Source organism: Oryctolagus cuniculus, chromosome 6 (genome assembly GCF_051225735.1).
Source record: "Oryctolagus cuniculus isolate XC-2025 breed Fujian yellow rabbit chromosome 6, ASM5122573v1, whole genome shotgun sequence".
Classification (NCBI taxonomy): Eukaryota; Metazoa; Chordata; class Mammalia; order Lagomorpha; family Leporidae; genus Oryctolagus; species Oryctolagus cuniculus.
In genome coordinates this window covers 18,928,638-18,942,502 of record NC_142872.1, presented here as the reverse complement: position 1 = coordinate 18,942,502, position 13,865 = coordinate 18,928,638, and the positions used below count along the sequence as shown (strand labels likewise).

At 39.2% G+C, this 13,865-nt stretch overlaps 1 long non-coding RNA gene across 3 annotated transcripts in view; it reads right to left on the bottom strand.

Annotated features, from left to right (window-relative positions):
• The window catches only part of LOC138850135 (uncharacterized), an 85,341-nt gene that overhangs the window by 42,395 nt on the left and 29,081 nt on the right, over positions 1–13,865 (bottom strand). For all 3 annotated transcript variants that reach the window (XR_016235343.1, XR_016235344.1, XR_016235345.1), the window contains exon 3: positions 7,067–7,178. This is a non-coding gene — a long non-coding RNA (uncharacterized LOC138850135). The remainder of the gene's footprint in view (positions 1–7,066; positions 7,179–13,865) is intronic.

Genomic DNA, 13,865 nt, shown 5'->3' with positions numbered 1-13,865 from the left:
CTTGCATCTGGACTCACTTTGGATTTTGTCACTTAAGGGAGGGAAGGAGCATACTGTAAGTTGTATGATGATCATTATATCACCATAGGTGATGAAACTTTTGAATATAAGTACAAGTCTACTTTAGGACATTCAAGGAAAATGGAATTAAAAGACAACCTTATTTTGGTGAAAAAGTTTTTGAAAGCCACGTGCAGTATTCTTCACAAAAGATGGTTTACATGAACTGTTCGAAGAACTCTCATTTGTGTAGGAAGACTAATACACATAGCCAAAAGAGTAAACTGGAGTGAGCATGAGTCATTTGTCGACTGCATTAACCCCTTCCTACTGGGTAGAAAGCACCACTTTGTGGGAGCCTTGGCAAGAAACTCAGCTCACATCTGCATCGGAAGGCAAAAGCAGGCCCAAGAATGCCCTTATCTTGCCCCAGGGACAGGTGCCACATCTCAACCGCTGGGTTCTTTGACCCGGCTTTTGTACCTTCAGCAAGTGACATAGGCATGAAGGCACAGTTACGTTGCTGTGTTCAGTAGCAAATATGGATATTGAGAGTGAGTGACCATGACCATATTGTTCCAGCACTCTCCTCAGGGGAGTTAGGGCCAGTGGTGGCTCACAAACCACTGAGATGTAACTGTGCCTCTGTTCCCACTCCCTGGCCTCCCTTATTTCCTACCTTATATCACTCCAATAAATTCCTACACCCTCAATTAGTTTTTCAATGCTTGCAATGAAGAACCAAGTGAGACAAAACTGTTTTCACTATTTTAGAAGAAAGACAGCCACTTTGTGGGGGTCCATCGGAAAACAGGAAGGAAACAAGACATGAGCGTTGTTAAAAGAGGCCCTTTCTGCCTGAAGCTAGAAGCTAAACATATCAGGAAGTCAGATAATAATGAGCCAAAGTCTCAGCCCCAACCTATCACACCTAAGAGAAAAGAGACAGAGAAAAAACATTGCAGGATTTATGATTGAGACCTGGAAAAGACTGGTCCCAAGCCTCCTCACACCAACTCTAGTGCACTCGTTTGACAAAGGTGTTTCTTACAAACCCACAAGCTGTGGGTGTAGTTTCAGGGGTTCAGGAGCCCCTAAAGACTTTTCCTGCCCTACCTGCCCCCAAAACAAACTAATTCATTCATTAGATCGTAACTAAGTACAGGGACACAGCCACCAATGGAATCCCCATATTAGATATGACTAATTCAGCTACTAATTAATTTTTGAAAAGAGGGCAAAATTAAGCATAATGTTTAGCAAGACAAAGGTGAAAAAAACCTACAAAGTACATTTTTATGATTCAAGGCTCAAACTCAAGAATTGCACCAAATTTCCACCTAAGCATCTTTTCTGTAGAATTCAGTAACTCCTCATAAAAGAGAGTTTTGCTACAGAGTGTATTAACTCCTCTTCATTTAGTCAATTTTAAAATATCCTTTTTGCCTGTCCAACATCCAAATGAAGCCTTTGTCTTTTCCTCTTCCAGTTTCTGTTGTTCCAAATGGATGAGTGCCCAGCCCCGCTGAAGGGAGAATTTCTCCCCAGGAGTCAATGACTTCCTTAGAGGCTGATAATTCAAGTTTCCTCTGTCAATCTAAATCTAGCACCGGAAATAAAGCTTTGTTCTTGGCCAGCTATCCCATGTGAGCCAGGTTCAAATGAATTCAAGTGAAGGTGCAGTGCTAAGTCAGGGCCCCAGGACGTGTCAGAGCAGCATCTACCTCAGACATAGCTCCAGCCTCCTGCCTCTGCTCCCTCTTTCAGCAGCAAGCAGCTGGAAGGGACCTTGAAAAGTGCAGAGAAAATGTACATTGTATTTTAATTCCACTTTTTCACAACCTTTAAAAATTCTTATTTTTATGTATATGAGACACACAAAAGGAAAAGAGGGAGAGGGAGAGAGGGAAAGGGAGAGAGAAAGGGGGAAAGGGAGAGAGAAAAACAAATTGCCATCCCCTGCTTCATTCCCCAAATACCAAAAATGGCTAGGACAGGACTGGGTTTGGATCAAGAGCCAATACTCAACCTAGACCTACCCTGTGGGTGGCAGGACACCAATTACTCATGCCATCACTGCTTCCCCCAGGGTCTGCATTAGAGGGAAGCGAGAGTCAGGACACAGATCAAACCCAGGCACTTGTGTGCATTTTTCCACAAACTTCTTCAAGTTCCCTCATACAATCAGCCAGATGCCCCAAATCGAACAGAACTGGATTCCTAGCTTCTCCTCTCCTTGCCAGTCCTCTAGAAACTGCCCGCTGCCCTCTCACCCCTTGGGCAGACTCTCATCGTATCCTACAGGGATTTCAGCAGTCGCTCTCAAAGGCGCTTAAAGTGGACCCTTCTAACAGATTCTACACATACCCCAAAGTGACTTTTCCAAAACAAATCATTCTTCTGCTTAAAATTATTCAATGCCTTTCCACTCCTTAGGAAGAAGTCCCCACATGTTAGCATACATATGAGGCCACACAGAATTTAGTCCTCTGCAGAGTCCAATGTTCCTACACTATTCAAAATGTTTCTTATTGCCTCTTGCCTGAGGCTCTTTCACCAGAAGAGGGACTGAAGAAGAAACTATTTTGAGCATCCTTCTCTCCATCCATTTATTCCCCTAGTTAAATCTGCTTCTCCTTCTAACCTTGGTTCAGATAATGCCTCTGCCTGAAGGCCCTACCAATGACCAGACCTCAGTATTCGTGAACAGCTCTGTCAAAGCTATCCCTGTGTTGTAATTTCCTGGCTGTCACTATCCCCAGTGCCAATCAATGCCAGGCTACCTGAAGTCCTGTAAGCAATAGATGCCAAACTAATGCACAATTTATAAACGTGGGTGCTCTTCTAGTACTACTTTCCCTTCTATAAGCAGAAATACAAGAGATCTTCAAAACGTTTGAGGACGACACCTCTGATGACAAAGCTGAACATGGATTTCCAAAATTTTCTGACAAAATAAACTTTTAATTTCATTTTCCATGAACATTTTGAAGTTTTTCATATTCATAAGCAATCAGACACTGATCAGTTCTGTCTTTTAAAAAGCTTCATTCTTTTGAGTTTTATTTCTGCACTAAATTAAGTTCTTAACTTTTTAATATAAGACAAAAGTAGTCAAGCAAACTGATGAGAACAGTATTGCTGAATATAGAACACAGGTAGTACTACATTTTAAAATTGCACTTTGTCATCTTTTACTAAAGAAATAATGATCTACCACCTTTGAAAAGAAAGGAGCTTGCTCAGCACATAAAAGTTATGACATATTGCCACACCCAAGGATTCCATGTGGCAGACTTTACTCACAACCAGTCAATCTAGTTTTTAAAAATGTACTTGCTTATTTATTTGAAGAAATACACAGAGATGGACAGAGCCAGAGGGGTTCCAACCACAGACCCACTTTCCAAATGTCCACAATGGCTGAAGCCAGGAGCCAGGAACTCAATTTAGGTCTCCCAGGTGGATGGCAGGAACCCAACCACTGGAGCCATCACCACTGCTTCCTAAGTTCTACTTTGACAAGAAGCTGGAGTCAGGAGCCAGAGTCATTGTAAGCATTTGGAGGGTGAACCAGTGTCTCTATGTGTCGCTCTCCTTGTACCTTTCTCTCTCGCTCGCTCTCTCGCTCTTTCTTCATTCTTAAATAAATAAATATGTATTGTTTTAAATGCAAAGGTTTCCAAAACCTGTCTTTCCTGAGAATTCTTTTGCAACTCATGTTGGGACAAAAGATTTCAGCGACTGCTATTTGTTTTCTCTGAGCTCCGTGCTGGAAAATTTTTATGCAACCGAAGAAACTTTGTCTATACATCTGTGATTTTTTTTTTTTATTTGTCAGGTAGAGTTAGACAGTGAGAGAGAGAGACAGAGAGAAAGGTCTTCCTTCCGTTGGCTCGCTCCCCAAATGGCCACTACAGCCAGCGCTATGCCAGTCTGAAGCCAAAAGCCAGGTGCTTCCTCCTGGTCTCCCATGCGGGTGTAGGGCCCAAGCACTTGGGCTATCCTCCACTGCCCTCCTGGGCCACAGCAGAGAGCTGGACTGGAAGACGAGCAACCAGGACTAGAACCCAGAGCCAATATGGGATGCCGATGCCACAGACGGAGGATTAACCAAGTGAGCCACAGCACCAGCCCCACATTTGTGATTTTATCACCAAATTCCATTTTACAGGATGGCTACTTTCACTGACAACCTGATAATACTTCCTAGAATCGAGGATATTCACACATATCTAGCTTGGGAAAATGCATTTTACAGTTGTCAATCCTTCAGTTAGTATTCTTTGTCTTAAATAACATGAATGAGAAAGAATATTAATAGTGTTCAATAAATTCATATTTAAAAGTTATAAGAGATTATGAGGCCAGAGTGCTGTTAGGACATTTGCCATTCTATGGGTCTGCTGTGTATCTCACTTCCCATGTTGGATCATTCTCTCCCTTTTTGATTCTATCAGCTAGTATTTGCAGACACTATTCTTGTTTATGTGATCCCTTTGGTTCTTAGTCCTATCATTACGATCAATTGTGAACAGAAATTGATCACTGGGACTAGTGAGATGGCATTGGTACATGCCACCTCGATGGGATTGAATTCGAATCCCCTGGTATGTTTCTAACTCTACTGTTTGAGGTAAGTCAGCTTGAGCATGTCCCGAATTGCACATATCTTCCCTCTCTTATTCCCACTCTTATATTTAACAGCAGTCACTTTTCAGTTAAGTTTCAGCACTTAAGAAGAATTGTGTATTGATTACAGTATTCAACCAAAAGTATTAAGTAGAACAAACAAAAAAAATACTAAGAGGGATAACATATTAAGCTGCTCATCAACAGTCTGTGTGGGAGCAAACTGTTGAAATCTTTACTTAATGTATACTAAACTGATCTTCTGTATATAAAGAGAATCGAAAACGAATCTTGATGTGAATGGAAGGGGAGAGGGAGTGGATAAGGGGAGGGTTGCGGGTTGGAGGGACGTTATGGGGGGGAAGCCATTGTAATCAATATTCTGTACTTTGGAAATTTATATTCATTAAATAAAAGTTTAAAAAAAAAGAAAGAAAGAAAACTAGGTGGGCCTTTCATCAATGCTATGGTCTAGGAATGCCTTTCTCAAGAACTTTGTGAAACTGTTTGAGCTGTAATCCTCAAGGGAGATAGCCTCTCCATCTCCCAGTTTCTTTTGGAGTATAGTATTAACTGGTGGACACCTTGTTCCAAGTTGCAAAATTACCTCCTATAATAAAGATCTGAGAAGCTTGTTTAAAAAAAAAAAGTTATAAGAGATTGTAAGACTGTTGGGATTCTGGATTTATCTAATTTATTAAGAAGTATTTGGAGTTCCTTCTTAGAACTGTTATAGAAATACTATAGTAATAGAAATTATAGATATAAATATAGATATAGATATTTGAAACACATAATTTTCTCTCTTCTACATGCTGTAAACCATGATGAAGTCAGTGGAATTCTGAAAGAATGCATATCTATATGCCTCTACTAAGTCCTACACTCCTATTCTGTATAAGTCTTAACAATTAAGATATGTTCAGAGGAAAATCATACAATGTTATTTTCTTCATTTTCACACAAAATACTGATGAAAGTTAGGAAATTATGAATTAAAGCATTTGGATCAAAATACTGCGAAAGTCCTTTTTATGGTCAAACCTTACAGTTGGAACTTCACAGATATTTTTTCCTTTTTAAGTGTTTAAAAGCTCCATTTGTCTTTCAGAGTCCAGTAGTTGCCTAACTTTCCATGAGTGCTAATATGAGTTAAGAGCAGATCCACAGATCCTGAAAGAAGTTTCCTGAAGTATTTTTATTATTTATATTTCATTTGAGAATAGAAGGAAGGTAATACTCCCCATGAGCCAATGAGCAATGGTCCAAGTGTTTAATGGGAAACCCATTAGTTGTTAATATTGGAGAGTCCTAAATTCTAATTTCTGCCTTATCTCTCCCTTATGCTCTTATTATTTAAGCCTGGAACAGAGATTTTAATTGGAAAAAGGCATTCGTGAAACTGTCAAGCAGCAGTAAGCAGGATGGGAGGATGTGCTGAGATTCCCTCGTGCCCTACATTACAATTCCTTTATTATAATACCAGGTTGGAATGGAGTGTGAGAATGCAGTTGCATATCACGTTGGTGCATTTTGATACCAGCAGTGCATTAAAAGACACTGTGGTTTGCCCCATCTGGGGCAGGTTAACAATTCACACAGAAGTTTCCTATTACACATCTTAGGTTGATCACTCTTAGGGGACTCCCTGAGTGCTGGAGTTTTTATAAAAGATCTGAGTCGCCTGGAGTTGAGTGTGAAAGACTTTTCAAAGACTGCTGCCATAGCAGGCCATAGAAAAAGCCCTTTTCAGGAGAAAAGACAATGATAACCATTGCGATTTCACTGTTCTGGCTGGCTCTACTGGGGAAAAAAGTTGATTCTCTAGTCCAGGTACCGTTTCAACAAACGGGTGGTGGTAGTTAATTTGTGCAAGATGACAGTATTGTATAACAGTTTCTGTTTCTCACACAGTGACAAAATTATCATATCAAAGATAAGACACAAAGTCTTCATAGTATTTTGATTTAAAATATCAAAAATGGTGTTTTAACCACAGAAAATTTTCAATTGCAGGAAAATAAATCCTTTGACCTCTCCTGGCACATCTGACAAAGTTGGGAATTTCTTCTATTCTTTTGTAGGCTAGAGATGAACATTGAGAGTCTACGATTCTTCATGCCATATCAGAACATGTTGTTCAGATTTCTATGACATTTTTTTACTTTCAGTCCTGCAACTACTGGCATTAGCTCCTAACACTGATGCCATCTCACCATTTTCCCGTGATTACTCAAGGGAAATGGATATTTATTCAAATTCACTCATTGCATACCCGTCTTAATACTTAAAAGAACAACATTTTATGTACTAAATTGATCTAGGGTAATGTAAACAGCTACAGAAGGTACCCACAGTAGGCAGTGTGATTCAGCAGAAGTACAGACTGTATGGTAGCTTGACCTCAGTTACTGCTAATTTGTAGTCACTTTACCTTGGCCATCCATTTCCAGTTTTCCAAAGCTCCAGCTTCAACCACTCACTATTATCTTTAGACTCATCATCTTCTTCCACCTTTTGATCCCCATATGACATGTCTTTCCTACCTGAAAAAAAAAAAATATGTGGCCATGAGAAATGACTCCTAAACCTTTTTACCAAACTTCTAATTGTTTCTGCACCATTTCTCTATTCATCTCATAATAGGGCATATGTGTATACAAAGGTAAATGGCAGAATGTTGGGTTCACATTCGTGTTCACTCTTGGAATATTAGTTTTTACTCAAAGTCCTGAAGATTTAAATTGTTGAACTTTTTTACAAAGTTCATTTGTGAGACAGAGAGATAGATAGAGACAGACCGGCAGCACTCTAATCTGATAGTTCATTCCCCATGTACCTGCAATGGCCCTGGCTGGTATGGATGCAGGGAGGTGGGAACTTGGTCCAGGTCTCCCAGATGGAAGGCAAGAATCTAACACATTGAGCCATTACTGCTGCCTCTCAGGGTCTGAATTAACAGGATGTTGGAACTGGAAACTGGGGCCAAGAATCAAACTGAGACACTCTAATGTGGGATCTTGGCATATTAACAGACATCTTAACCACCAGGCTAAAAGGCTATCCCTGAACTGAACTTTCAAAAGTTGTACAAAACTGCATTGATAATGTCAGTGATGTGGGTCTTTTCCATGGCAGCCAACCTTATATTACCGTCTAGAGGCCTAAAGCAAAAATAATTTTCATTAGCAGTATTTAATAAAATAATCTACTTGAAACTCCTTAATAAATTTTAAATTCCAAATTTCTCAGATCTCCAAACCACATTAGTAAGCTATGGAACTTTGTTTTCTGTAATATATTTCTTCTGAGATAAATAAGTCCATATAATCCCATCACACCTTCAATTTTTATAATTGGGCTTTCTGATATCAGCTGGAGGAATTCTAGGCTGGCCTAGCCTGACTGGTGGCAAAGGTAAAATATACACCTCTACTATAAAAGATATATTCAAAATAATGAATGATCAGTAGAGTACAGGCACCAATGAATCAAAAAGGACAGTGGCCACTTCATAGTACCAGTGTATCCAAGCAGAATATTATTCATGGTTTCTATATCAAACAATAGAATCAGCATGATCCTGCAAGTTCCAAGGATATCAGACATCCTTTCATCCTCTTGCTGAAGTTTATTAATCTTGGTGCTAAAGAATACAAGTAATGAGTACTGAGGATTTACTAGATCTCTTATAACCAACAATATCTTAGACATCTAAATTGAGCTACCCACATTACAATGTCATGGTCTTTGCCCCAATTTCCTACACTGAAAGGCCTCTGAGGGAAGACAGAGACACATAAATTGAAGAACACTACATGGTTCTCTAGCTTATCCTCCCGACCTTTCCCAAATAAACAGTGTACCTCACACTGTGAAAAACAATGAAAGTAATTCCCAGTATATTTTTGGGTGGCATTGGATACTGAGTCACAATCAATGTTAATTCTAGGCACTCATAAAATCACTATGGTCTAATAGTAAGACTGAGGATAATGGGATCATGTTGGAAAATGGAGAACGTGCCCAAGATCAGTGGAACAAGAAACCCATCCAACTGCTTATAGGCGGATGGACATCTTTGCCCGCTGGTAGAATCCCTACTCTGGCTCACTGAGCAGTGAGAGGGGCTAAATGCAAGATACTAGTGTTTCTAATCCAAGGTCCAAAACTAACTGCACAATACCTGTATGCCAAGTTTCAATTATTCAACCCAACAGAAGAAGACTTCTTGCACATGTGGCAGTCCCATACGAGTGTTTCTGTGTTTCTGCATGACATAGTTTCCGAGATCCAGGATCTTTCCCAATTAAAGCTCTGTGACCGTGGCCAGCACTGTGGCATAGTAGGTTAAGCCTTGCCTGCAGTTCCGCCATCCCATAAGGGTGCTGGTTCAAGTCCACTTCTGATCCAGCTCCCTGCTGATGGCCTGGAAAAGCAGTGGAAGATGGCCCAAGTGCTTGGGCCACTGCAGCCACGTGGGAGACCCAGAAGAAGCTCCTGGCTCCTGGCTTTGGATCAGCTCTGGACATTGTGACCATTTGGTCAATGAACCAGAGGATGGAAGACCTCTCTGTCTCTCCCTCTCTCTGTCTGTAACTCTGCCTTTCAAACATTTTTAAAAACAAATAAATAAATCTCTGTGATATCATTATCAGTCTCTGCATCCATATGGTGACAGTAAGAAAAAGAGACTGCAAAAGATACACACTACTTCTTAAATGTCTTTACCTGAAAATGGAAGCATCATTTCTACTTACATTCTATTTGCTGGACATAGCCAAATGATCACATGTAAGTACAAAGCAAACTGGTAGGGATACCCTAGAAGTAATTCAGGAAGAATAAAAGAGTAAATACTTTGGCAAAGAGTCAGTAGTCTTGTCAGATGGCACAACTTGAGAGATTTATGTCCTGGTAAACACTTAAAAGATAATTTTATTAAAAGTACACCAATAGATGCATTGGAAATTTCTAATGACTAGGCAATTGAAGAAGAAAAATTGGTTTTGTCTTCAGATGGTTTTATTTGACAGCTGGTATAGACTGCTACAGAATTATAGCCCTTCTCATTATGGGACATGTATTCTATAGAATACTATACAGCAGTAAAAAAACAATGAAATCCAATCAATTGCAAGAAAATGGAGGAATCTGGAACATATCATGCTGAGTGAAATAAGCCAGTCCCAAAGGGACAAATATCATATGTTCTCCATGATCTGTGACAACTAACCAAGCACCAAAAAGGAAACCTGTTGAAGTGAAATGGACACTACGAGAAACAGTGACTTGATCAGCCCTTGTCCTGACTGTTGACGAACAAATTAATACTTTATCCCTTTTAGTATTTTTTTTTGTTCTACTTAATACTATTGGTTGAACTCTGTAATTAATACACAATTATTCTTAAGTGTTGAAACTTAACTCAAAAGTGATCCCTGTTAATTATAAGAGTGGGAATAAGAGAGGGAGGAGATGTACAATTTGGGACATGATCACTTGGACTTGCCCCAAACAGTAGAGTTAGAAACAGACCAGTTGGTTCCAATTCAATCCCATCAAGGTGGCATGTACCAATGCCATCTCACTTGTCCAAGTGATCAATTTCTGTTCACAATTGATTATAATGATAGGACTAAGAGTCAAAGGGATCACATAAACAAGACTAATGTCTGAAAATACTAACTGATAGAATAAAAAAGGGAGAGAACGATCCAACATGGGAAGTGGGATACACAGCAGACCCATAGAATGGCAGATGTCCTAAACAGCACTCTGACCTCAGAATCAGCCCTTAAGGCACTCGGATCCGGCTGAAAAGCCCATGAGAGTATTTTAGGCATGGAAAGTCAAGACACTCTGGCAAAAAAAGAAAAAAGAAAAAAAAACCCTGTATGAAAGATCTCTACAAGTGAGATCCCAGTGGAAAGAACGGGTCATCAAAGAAGGATGTACCTTTCTCTGAAGGGAGGAAAGAACTTCCACTTTGACTATGACCTTGTCTAAATATGATCAGATTCGGTGAACTCAAAAGGCTTCCATAGCCTTGGCAACTCATGACAAGAGCCTAGGGTGATTACTGATGTCATAAACAAGAGTGTCAATTTGTTAAGTCAACAACAGGAGTCACTGTGCACTTACTCCTCATGTAGGATCTCTGTCCTTAATGTGTTGTACATTGAGAATTAATGCTATAACTAGTACTCAAACAGTATTTTATGCTTTGTGTTTCTGTGTGAGTGCAAACTGTTGAAGTCTTTACTTAATATATGCTAAATTGATCTTCTGTATATAAAGATAATTGAAAATGAATCTTGATGTGAATGGAAGGAGAGAGGGAGTGGGAGAGGGGAGGGTTGCAGGTGGAAGGGAAGTTATGAGGGGGGGAAAGCCATTGTAATCCATAAGCTGTACTTTGGAAATTTATATTCATTAAGTAAAAGTTAAAAAAAAAAAAAGAATTATAGCCCTTCTCAAGAGTGTCTGTGAAAGAAATGGAGAAAGAAGTCCATCCAACAGACACATGTGTGAGTTATATCTCTATTTTCCTGCCATTTATTTAAAGAAAAATAAACGAATTACAGTTTCTGTACTGGTGCATAGGCACTGGCTAATGGTTTGCCCAAATGGCCCTCTGAGAACAGAACAAGTTTAGTAATGTTTACGTCCCATGTGAATGTTCACTACAAGGCCACCAATGCTTAAGAGGTGTTTAGAAAAACAACAATGACAACAACAACACATGGAAAGTGTTGTCAGGGGAAGATATAAATAGCTGGTAAAGCTTTATGACCAGCTGCAGAAACAAGGGCTATATATCATCTAGAGATTCCAGACTTGAAGATGAATGCATTAAACGGGCATCATTAAGTTAACCTAACTCATAGTGCTGAGATCATTTGTCTGTTTGTTATAGGTTCATTTTGTCAACTGAAGGTATTTTAAAATTTTATATAAGGATTAAAATGGAAAATGCATGTCTATGTGCTTATGTATGTGTGTGTGTTTATGTACATGTGTTAGTGCATATGCTGGTACACTATTAATAGAATCTGGGCATCTATTGTTTTTATGTGGAGTACCTTATTTATGACTAATAAAACAGGATCTTAGAAGTAATCCACCATGGATCCCAAGGGATGATTGTATTTATTTTTGCTTAGCTGGTCAGAACTGTATTATTTTATTTTAATCCAAGAACAGACATAATATTTACCACCCATAAAATAGATTGCCATTTTTTAAACATTTGCTGTTACAAATGGGATCTTATGTGGAATCCAATGTATCTACTTCTTTTGTAATGATCTCACCTTACTCTTGTAAACAATTCCATAACTGAAAAATAATAGCATAAAATATATGGAATGTGTTCATACTTACCTAAAATATGTAACAGTTTTCTCATAATATATAAATGGAATGATAAAAATACGTATAAAAAGTAATCAAGCTGGAACTGAGTGAATATAAGTTATATATACAAAGCAATAAAATGATTTTTTATTATATTTCCAAAAGAGGAAGAAAAAGCTTAATAATAGATGGTGGCTGGAAGAGAGGTGAGATATCATGTTAGAAACTGCTGGAAACTATGCAACTGAAAAAGGGTTAATATCCAGAATCTATAAAAACCTAAAGAAACTCAACAACACACAATTCAGTTAAGAAATATGCAAAGGATTTGAACAGACATTTTTCAAGAGAAGAAGTCCAAATGGCCAACAGACACATGAAAAAATGCTTAGGATCACTAGCTGTAACATGGAAATGCAAATCAAAACCACAAAGAGGTTTCACCTCACCCCAGTTAGAATGGCTCTCATACAGAAATTAACAAACAACAAATGCTGATGATGATGTGGGGGAAAAGGTACCCCAATCCACTGTTGGTAGGAATGTAAACTGGTCTGGCCACTATGGAAGACAGTATGGAGATACCTCAGAAATCTGAATATAGACCTACAATATAATCCAACCATCCCACTCCTGGAAATTTACCCAAACCAAAATAATTCAGCATATGAAAGAGTTGTATGTACCTTCATGTTCACTGCAGCTCAATTTACAATAGCTAAGATATGGAATCAATCCAGATGCCCAACAACTGTTGACTAGATAAAGAAATTATGGTAGATACACATTATGGAGTATTACTCAGCTGTAAAAAAAATGAAATCCTGTCTTTTGCAACGAAATGGATGCCACTGGAAACCACTATACTTAATGAAATAAGCCAGTCCCAAAAAGACAGATATCATGTTTTCCCTGTTCTGGTATAACTAATAGAGTACCTAAATTGTAATGTATTGGAGTGAAATGTACATTTTTAGACTTAATGACTGTTTACAGCCCATGTCTCTTCTGTTGAGGAATAGTGTTTTTTTCTTCACACTATTTGTTTAAGTCTTTAGTTAGTGTAGGATTAACCTTATAATCATTAAGTAAGGTGAAGTAGATCTTTGTAAAAGTTAGGAGTGGGCCAGCGCCGCGGCTCAATAGGCTAATCCTCTGCCTGTGGCACCAGCACACCGGCATACCGGGTTCTAGTCCCGGTCGGGGTGCCAGATTCTGTCCCAGTTGCCCCTCTTCCAGACCAGCTCTCTGCTATGGCCCAGGAGTGCAGTGGAGGATGGCCCAAGTCCTTGGGTCCTTCACATGCATGGGAGACCAGGAGAAGCACCTGGCTCCTGGCTATGGATCAGCGCGATGCCCCAGCCATGGTGGCCATTGGAGGGTGAATCAACGGCAAAGGAAGACCTTTCTCTCTGTCTCTCTCACTGTAACTCTGCCTGTCACAAGGCGAGAGAGATCGGAGTCTACTCATGTAGTGCCTGAAACAGTACAAGCTGGTTCTGTGACTCTAAGGAGCTACTTGAAAATAGCAAAATGTTCACACTTTATAATCCAACAAGAAAAGTGGGCACATGGGCAAAAATTTGCCCAAAACTGTGAAGTGAAGGTACTCTGGACTTAAAATCTTGCCTCTGCTGCTTTCAAATATGTGACTTAGACAATTGCTTAACATATTTGTCCTTCAAAATTGGGCTCCTTAACCTTTTTCTTATCTGAAAAATTAAATAATACCTACTCTTGGGGTTTGGTGTAAGGATAAAAATGTGGTAAACATTTGTATAGCTCTTAGGATAATGCCTGGCACATACTAAGTACTCAGATTTGGTTTTATTTCATTTTATGAATTCATTTATTTGAAAGGGAAGGAAGGAAAG